Here is a 9,416-nt window from a genome sequence, read left to right as displayed (position 1 = left end):
AGAGACTAACAAATTTATTTGGGCATAAGCTTTGGCGGGCTAAAACCCACTTCATCAGATGCATGGAATGGAAAATACAGTAGGCAGATATATATACACAGTACATGAAAAGATGGGAGTTGCCTTACAAAGTGGGGGGTCAGTGCTAACGAGACAATTCAATTAAAGTGGAGATGGGCTATTCTCAACAGTAGAATACCAAGGGAAGAAAAATCACTTTTGTAGTGGTAATGAGGGTGGCCCATTTCAAACAGTTGACAAGAAGGTGTGAGTAACAGTAGGGGGAAATTAGTTTTTGTAATGACTCATCCACTCCCAGTCTTTATTCAGGCCTGAAACCATTAAAATTTGAGGTTATGAATTAAACTAGCAAATGCCTGAAAATTAATTGTTAGCGGTGATATCCTTAAGCCTTTAGGGCCAGATTTTCAGCTGCTATATATTAATGTAGCTCCTCATCTTCTCTCTCTCTTATCCATTTCCATGTTGTCTACATCTTGCAGCTGATAGGGTATGTAATATTACTCCAGTATCTGGAGAATTCTGTGATTCCAGGAAACTGAGGGCAAGTTCTTCAGTAGGATATATTGCATTTTGATAGACATACCATTATACAGGTTGTAATTAAAACCATAGAACTGACAGATGGAAAAGACTTATTAGGGTATTTAATCCATTCCTGTCTTCCCCTGTCAGGACCAGATGCTTTTCTATAGTATGATTTCTAATGCTTGTTCTCCAATGTTTTATCAAATATGCATACGATTACTTTCATAGAAAGCTTATTAAAACAAGAAAAGCTACAGTTATGTTTTGGTTCAGTGTTTATCTGTGATTATTCTGATGATTGAAGGATTAATGATAAGCCAATACTGTCCCGGAAAATGTGTGTGGCAGCTGGAAGACTCAGATACAAGATAGGCATAATTCTGTCTTTGACGTCTTTCTCCCCACCCTGTTTTGCGAGTACTGTAAATTATAGATCCGGTTCTGTACACAATGGCTGAAAAGATAAAGAACCTACTCTACATATTGTAAATCCAGATAGAACTGTTCAGGGGTAGGAAGAGAAAAATGGAATGCTCTTCTCCAAAATGTGAATGCATAACATAATCAAGGTTTCCATGATCTCTCGCAAAAAGTTTGTGTAATTCTTTTGATAGCTGAGATATGCAGGACTTGATACCCTAAATATTGTTGTTCTGCATCAGTTAAATAGAAATATTATCCATATGCAAGAAGAAAGAGTCATAAATTCTCCACAGAAGAATGGCTAGAGCGAGAATTTACTGAAGTAGGAGTGTGATTACTTCTGCCTCAAACTCAATTGTATGTGCTAAAAGCTCATGTTGGACCAGGGTCTTCAATTTATTTGAGGAAACAAAACTTTCCCAGACAGAATCAATACCTCTCACAGAGTGGTTCTTCAGGGTGTGAATAGAGCTCTTAATATGCAATGCTGGAACTATTCACCTGTGATTGGTCAGCCCAAACCTGTGTTTCAGAGTAGATATGCAAACTAAGTAGTGGTAGAACTGGACAGGAGTGGAGAGAACAGGCAGAAAGAAGTAAGGTGCATATAATAATTTTCCTCTGCTTAACACAAGCATTAGTTATCCTTGCTGACAATATACTGATAAATACATTGGTAGAAAAATTGCAGGGGAACGGTATTTTTTCATAAATCTGTAAGGGCTGTCAATATAACTAAGACTTCATCCAGTATAGCTGAGTACAGCCGTGTTGTATAAAAGCTTGTTGATTTCAATATTTTGGCAGCAAATTAGCTTTCCTTGGATTTAGCCCCATTGAGACCCCAGTTCTGGAAAACATCCCTTTTTGGGACACCACTTAAATAGGTGCTTAATTTTAAGCACGTGCTTAAGTGCTGCCCTGAATAGGGAAGCATTTAAGCACATATTTTTTTATAGATTCATAAATCATAAAGTCACAAGGGACCATTGTGATAATCTAGGCTGATCTCCTGAATAACATACATAAACCACAGGATTATCCTGTTTGAACTAAAGTATATAATTTTAGAAAAACGTCCATTCTTGATTTAAAAATTTCCAATAATAGAGAATATACCACAAACCTGGGTAAATTATTCCAGTGGTTAATTGCCCTCACTATTAAAAATTTGTGCCTTATTTCTAATCTGAATTTGTCTAGCTTCCACTTCCAGCCATTGGATGTTGTTATACCTTTGTCAGCCAGATTGAAGAGCTCTGTTATTAAATTTTTGTTCCCCATATAGGTATTTATAGACTGTGAACAAGTCACCCCTTATTCTTCTCTTTGATAAAATAAATAGATTAATCTTAATCCTTCCACTAAAAGGCACGGTTTCCAATCCTTTAATCATTCTCTGAACCCTCTCCAATTTTCAATATTCTTCTTGAATTTGAACTTTGGACACTAGAACGGGACACAGTATTCTGGTAGTGGTCAGAGCACTGCCGAATACACAGCCAGATATAACCTTCCTACTTCTGGTCAATATTCCCCTTGTTTATAAATCACAGGCTCATACTAGCCATTTTGACCACACTGTCACACTGGGAGTTCAGGTTCAGCTGACTATCAACTGTGAACTCCAAGTTTAGCAGAGTGGCTGCTTCCCAGAGAAGAGCCCCCATTCTTTGTTCCTAGATGTTCATACTTAAATTTAAGCACCGTCTTTATATGCTAAATTATTTAAATTCGTTCCTGAATCAGGGTCCTGACTTCTTGACTTGCCCAGAACCCCACTCATTTCAATGGGTTTCCACCTGCATCAAGTCCCTTCCAGCATCAAGGCTTTAGATAATTTTCTATAAGCCAGACTTCACACTTAGCCATTTAAACTCCACATATTGAAGCCAAATATTCACCCTCGTCCAACAACTTTGTGTTCAGATGGCAAGGGGTGGGGGGCTTCTTCTACACTGTATCCACTTGCTCCATTAAAAAATATTCCATTCAGTCACGCAAAATGAGGCTAAATGGCCAGGCTCTGATACAGGATTACCACAAGTGACTGAAGGTTGGACAACATGGAAAGACAATCAGCTCTTGAAGAAAGCACTTATCATGACTCCATGTTTCCTACTCCCTGGGCTTGGGTAACTGCTGCCATTACCAACCTTCAGACTTGGAAATTGTCTCTTGTGTCACCCCTCACTCTACTGCCTTATTCCAAAGACCCTGTACCCAGGGATGTTTCTGATAAATGCATTAGGTGTTCTTCAAAGGCTTGCAGGAAAATCCAATTACCATAGCTCCACTCCAGACTTTTTTTTTTAACAAATTCTTACTTTATTAATTACAAGCAAATCCATGAATGAATTCAGTTACTGTTCAGATATACGTTCCCTCTTTACCATCTCAAGCACAGGAAAGTCTTATCTGATCCCAGTTCAAATTTCCTTTTCAGTAGCTGTTGGGTCCTATGTGCTCCAAATATGGTCTCAAAACCACATTCCCACTAGCCTGGATGCAGTCCATGAAGAGACTAGTCTTTAGTGACTTTAGGGTCTATCCAGTCACCTTCAGCCAGTAAAATCCACCTCCAGCCAGCAATCCTCAACTATTCCTTCCACCAGTCCTCACTCAAATGTCGGCATTTGAACAAAAATTTCAGGGTGGCTCCTAGCAACCAAATGGGCTTTTACACAGTCCTCAGATGTTAAATTGCTGTCTCTTGTTCAACCATGGGTTCTACTTCCGACAATCCCATACATAAAATAACAGTAACTCAACAGATTACCTAATGTTCTCGCAGTGCTATATGACATTTATTAGTAATCTGAAAAATGCCTGGAAGCTGACTAAAGTTATTGTCCACAAATTTTCTAAATCTTTATGGAAAGATTTCCCCATTCAATACATTTGTGGAAATTCAGATTTGTGAATTCATAGACATGGGTCTTTTCAGCCAATCTTCCTCTTAAATACATGCAGTAAAAGGATACTAACTTGAATAGTTTTTTAATTGTCTAGTTTCAACAAATTCCAGAATGTGATACAGCATCTTTTCAATAATATATACTGATATTTTTATTTTTATATTTTTAATTTTTACAATAATCTTTTCAGCAAGGAACAAACTGTCAAGACAACTTACTCAAAGCTATTGAAATTAGTGTGAAAGACCCCCATTCACTTCAATGGCTACTGGATCAGGCCCTACCTGGCTGGCAAATATAATGGGGAACATTTTTTGTTAACTTCTTTCACTTTTAGTAATGTTAGGCATTACTGATAACCTATGTCAAAATTTTCCCGACAAATATCATTTTCAAGGTAACAATAACCCATGAATTTCCTGGTCCCTTACACGCAAGCTACTTAAAATTGTCAGAGAAAAACTATATGGAATACAGCAAATATAAACAAGAGATAAAGAACCGGTTTTTAACTATAGCAAAAGGTTATTTGCCTATGTACAGGGAAGGGTTTTATACAATAGCAGCATGCCTTCTCACTTATTACAGATGTACTGGAATTACTTTTAAATGGCCAGTATCAATTTGTTTGAGCAATGCTGTATACTTCGGTGACACATACTGTATACTTTCATTTGTGCAATACTGTATATTTAGGTGACACCCAGGGCACAAAGTAAATTTACAAAAAAATATAAAACAGAGTATCCTGGAGTGAATTTAATATTGACAAAAGATTAGTCTCTTGTACTGGTTTACTTAACATGCTCAAGGGGTTTATCTAACTTACTAAGAAGGTGTATCCTGTATATATTATGCACGGTAAATAGCTGTTATCTCTTCAGGGCAGTTAAAACAGGGCTAGATTATTTGCCTAAAAGCACGTATTTCCCTCAGATTCAGCCAAGTCACAGGACAGAAATGGAGAAGAGTAAAATACAAAGTAATGAAAATAAAGACAGAAGCCCTACCTTCCAAATTGTCTACTGTGACAAAGTTCCTCCTCTATCTTGATGAGTCCTGCGCTTATTGGCGGATTTTCTTGCCTCAGAGATTCACCATGTGGGTTGGGGAACAGCCCAGAGACCTTCCCCTCTGGAAGAACCCACAGTCCAGGTCAATTGGGAGGTTTGGGGGGAACCCGGGCCCACCCTCTACTCCGGGTTCCAGCCCAGGGCCCTGTGGACTGCAGCTGTCTATAGTGCCTCCTGTAACAGCTGCATGACAGCTACAACTCCCTGGGCTACTTCCCCACGGCCTCCTCCAAACATCTTCCTTATTCTCACCACAGGACCTTCCTCCTGGTGTCTGATAACGCTTGTGCTCCTCAGTCCTCCAGTAGCACACCTCTCACTCTCAGCTCCTTGCGCCTCTTGCTCCCAGCTCCTCACACTCTCGCACTACAAACTGAAGTGAGCTCCTTTTAAAACCCAGGTGCCCTGATTAGCCTGCTTTAATTGATTCTAGCAGCTTCTTCTTAATTGGCTCCAGGTGTCCTAATTAGCCTGCCTGCCTTAACTGGTTCTAGCAGGTTCCTGATTACTCTAGTGCAGCCCCTTCTCTGGTCACTCAGGGAACAGAAAACTACTCATCCAGTGCCCAGTATATTTGCCCTCTACCAGACTCCTGTACCCCACTGGTCTGGGTCTGTCACATATCCCTCCCCTTGCTCAACACCAAGGGGTTGGGCAGCTTGGGACGCCAGACAATGCACACGTGACAAGCCATCGGCGTTGCCATGATGGCTCCCTGCTCTGTGTTGCACACAGAACTGGAAAGGTTGGAGGGATAAGAACCATCTGGTCACCCTTGTGTTCTTCTCCTTGTTCCGCTGCATCCATTGAAAAGGGGCATGGTCGGTCACGAGGACAAATCTGCGCCCGAGCAGGTAGTAGCGCAATGTTTCCATGGCCCATTTTACAGCGAGGCATTCTCTCTCCACCACTGGATATTTTTGTTCCCTTGGAAGGAGTGTCTGACTGAGGTATAGAATTGGGTGTTCCTCCTCCCCGACCATCTGTGATAGAACGGCCCCCAACCCTACTTCCGATGCATCCGTCTGCAGGATAAACTTCTTGGTGAAATCAGAGGCTATCAGTACGGGGTTACTGCAGAGGGCAGTCCGTAGGTCTGTGAATGCTTCCTCTGCTGCGTCAGACTATCTCACCAGATCAGGTCCACGGGCTTTCACTAGGTCTGTCAGGGGGCTTGCCCTTGTGAGAAAGTGGGGGATAAATCGTCGGTAATACCCCACCACACCTAGGAACGCCCGGACTTGTTTCTTGCGACTTGGTCGGGGCCAATTTTGGATGGCCTCTAACTTGTCCACTGTCCATTGTTTTACCAAACCTTTACCTACAATGTAGCCAAGATATTTGGCCTCTGTAAACCCTACAGCGCACTTGGCAGGGTTTGCTGTAAGGCCAGCTCGCCTGAAGGTATCGAGGACTGCCTCCACCTTCTCCAGGTGGGTTTCCCAGTCTGGGGTATGAATGACCACATTGTCCAAGTAGGCAGAAGCATAACTGTTATGCGGGCGTAATAGCTTGTCCATGAGGCGCTGGAAGGTAGCTGGGCCCCATGTAGTCCAAAAGGGAGGACAGTATATTGAAAAAGACCCTCTGGTGTAGAGAACGCAGTCTTTTCCTTTGCGTCTTCTGCAAGGGGAATCTGCCAGTACCCCTTTGTCAAGTCTAGGGTAGTCAAGTACCGGGCATTACCCAGACAGTCCACTAGCTCATCTATGCCAGGTATGGGGTATGCGTCGAACTGGGATACTTCGTTTAGTCGCCGGAAGTCATTGCAAAAATCTTGTGGTGCCATCAGGTTTGGGCACCAGCACGATTGGGCTAGACCACTGACTGTGGGATTCTTCGATGATCCCCAACGCCAGCATTTTTTTTACTTCTGCTTTTATTTCCTCCCTTTTTGCCACTGGCACCCGATAGGGCCTCATTGTTACTCTGGCCCCAGGGTTCGTGACGATGTGGTGATATGTCTCGGTTGTTCGACCCGGTTTTGTCGAGAACACATCTTGGTTCTGGAAGATCATCTCAGACACCTCATTCTTCTGGTCTGGTGTTAAATCGGGAGACACTCACCTCTTTGGAAGGCTTGTTTTCCTGGGCTAGGTCTTTTTGGACTGTTATGCATGCCTCTTGTGCATGCCAGGGTGTCAGGGTGTTCAACCACCTCATAGGGCCCCTGCCATTGGGCCAGAAGCTTGCTTTCTGCCGTGGGTACCAACACCATAACCCGATCCCCTGGTTGGAACTGTCGCACTTTTGCCTGGCGATTGTAATGGGTTCGCTGGGCCTCCTGTGCCTTCTCCAAATGTTCCCGTACAATAGGGGTAACCCGGGCTATCCAGTCTCACATCTGCATTACATGCTCTATTATATTTCTCCCCTCATTGGGTTCCTCTTCCCAGATCTCTTTGGCGATATCTAGTATGCCACGGGGGTGACGCCCGTATAATAACTTGAAGGGGGAAAACCCATTTGAGGCCTGAGGTACCTCCCCGATAGCGAACATAAGGTAGAGTAGTAGGGTGTCCCAATCCTTCCCGTCCCGACTTACCACCTTCCTTATCATAGCCTTGAGGGTTCGGTTAAACCTTTCTACCAATCCATCAGTCTGCGGATGGTAGACCGAAGTTCTCAGGGTATGTATATGGAGCAGCGTACAGAGGTCCTTCATTAGCTTCGACATAAATGGGGTTCCTTGGTCGGTTAATATCTCCTTCGGTAGCCCCATTTGGGCAAAGATCCCCACCAGCTCTTTGGCTATAGTTTTAGAGGCCGTGTTCCGCAGGGGGACGGCTTCTGGGTAGCGAGTAGCATAGTCCAAAACAACAAGTATATATTGGTGTCCCCAAGCCGTCTTCTCCAGGGGTCCCACTAGGTCCATGGCTATTCGCTCGAAGGGGACCTCTATGATGGGAAGGGGTACTAAAGGGGCCCTCAAGTGGGGACGGGGACTGTGTAGCTGACACTCCGGGCAGGAGGCACAGTACCTCCGCACTTCTTCATGTACTCCGGGCCAGAAGAACCGTCGTAGGACTCGTGCCTACCTCCAAATGCCCCCCAAAAAGATGACTATGAGCAAGACTTAATACAGCGTTCTGGTGTTTTTGAGGTACTAGGATCTGCTGTACCTTCTGCCCCTGTACTGGTGCAACCCGGTATAAGAGATCCTTCTTCATTATGAAGTAGGGTCCTGGTCCCTAGGTTTTCCCTTCCACGGGGACCCCATCTATTTCAGTCACCTCCTTCCTAATGTTGTCATACCTTGGATCTTCTGCCTGGTCCCGTCCAAACTTTCCTCTCCCGGGGCTAATCTGCCCAAGATCTAGGGGCCCAGTCTCTGTTGCCTCTACTGGTTCAGAAGCATTAGGGTGGGGGTCAGACTCAGGTGCTTCTCCCTCCTGCATGGCCTCCTTTTCAGCTGCGCGGGTCCGCCTACCTACAAGAGCGACCCTCTGGCTTTGGGTCAGTATTTGGGTTCCCAAGGCCTTAGCTGCTCTTCTTTCCCTTTTTGTCTTTCTACCCTGTCTGGGAGTGGAGAACAAATCTGGGGATATTTCAGAGAAGATTGGGGGTTGACAATCTGCTGTGGACGCCTCACCAATTTTTGGGTCCCCATTTTTCTCCAATCCCCCTACTGGGAGTAAGTTTCCAAACCCTGGGAAGTCCCTCCCTATGAGCACCGGGTATGGGAGTTTAGGAACTACACCTGCTGCTACCTCAGTAGTGTTCCCTTGGATCTCGATTTTTACTGGGATGGTGGGGTAGTAGCTAACTGTCCCATGGACACATGTTATCTCCGTACGTTTAGCCTGTAGCAGCTGACTACGCTTCACGAGCTTCCCTGAGATAAGCGTGATAGCACTCCCCGAATCAACCAGTGCCGTGGTCCCTACCCCATTTAGTTTCACTGGTCTGGTATACATATGTGGGGTTAGTGAGACCCCCACAAGGTGGATTAGAGAGCATGGATCTGCCCAGTTCCCCAGGTTACACTACATAGGCTCCTCAGCATTGGGACATTGTGCAGCTATGTGTCCCCACTCCCCGCAGGCATAACATCTGTATGGAGTCCTAGGCGTTCCCCGGTCTCTTGGTTTGGGCAGTCTAACATCACGATCCTCTTCTCCCTCAGTGCTCCAACTCTTTGTGGCCTCTGATGGGCCTTCAGCCTCTCTCTTTTTCCACCTGGGCCCTCCTGGTGGCCCAATCACCCGAACTTTAGGGCTTGGTGCTGCTAGTTTAACCCAGGGTGCCTCTTCCTTAACTGGTCGGGTCAGCTCCCTCGCTGTCCTTCGCCTCTCTACCAGGGCGATAACCTCATCATAGGTGGAGGGTTCGTTCTGGCTTACCCAGGCACGAAGGTCTGGTGGTAGTCCCATCATGTATCGGTCGATGACCAGAACCGCTAGTATCTCTTCCGGACTCCGGGACTCTGTTTGCAACCACTTTCGTGCGAGAT

Source organism: Emys orbicularis, chromosome 4 (genome assembly GCF_028017835.1).
Source record: "Emys orbicularis isolate rEmyOrb1 chromosome 4, rEmyOrb1.hap1, whole genome shotgun sequence".
NCBI classification, from domain to species: Eukaryota; Metazoa; Chordata; order Testudines; family Emydidae; genus Emys; species Emys orbicularis.
This window is presented reverse-complemented; position numbering follows the sequence as displayed.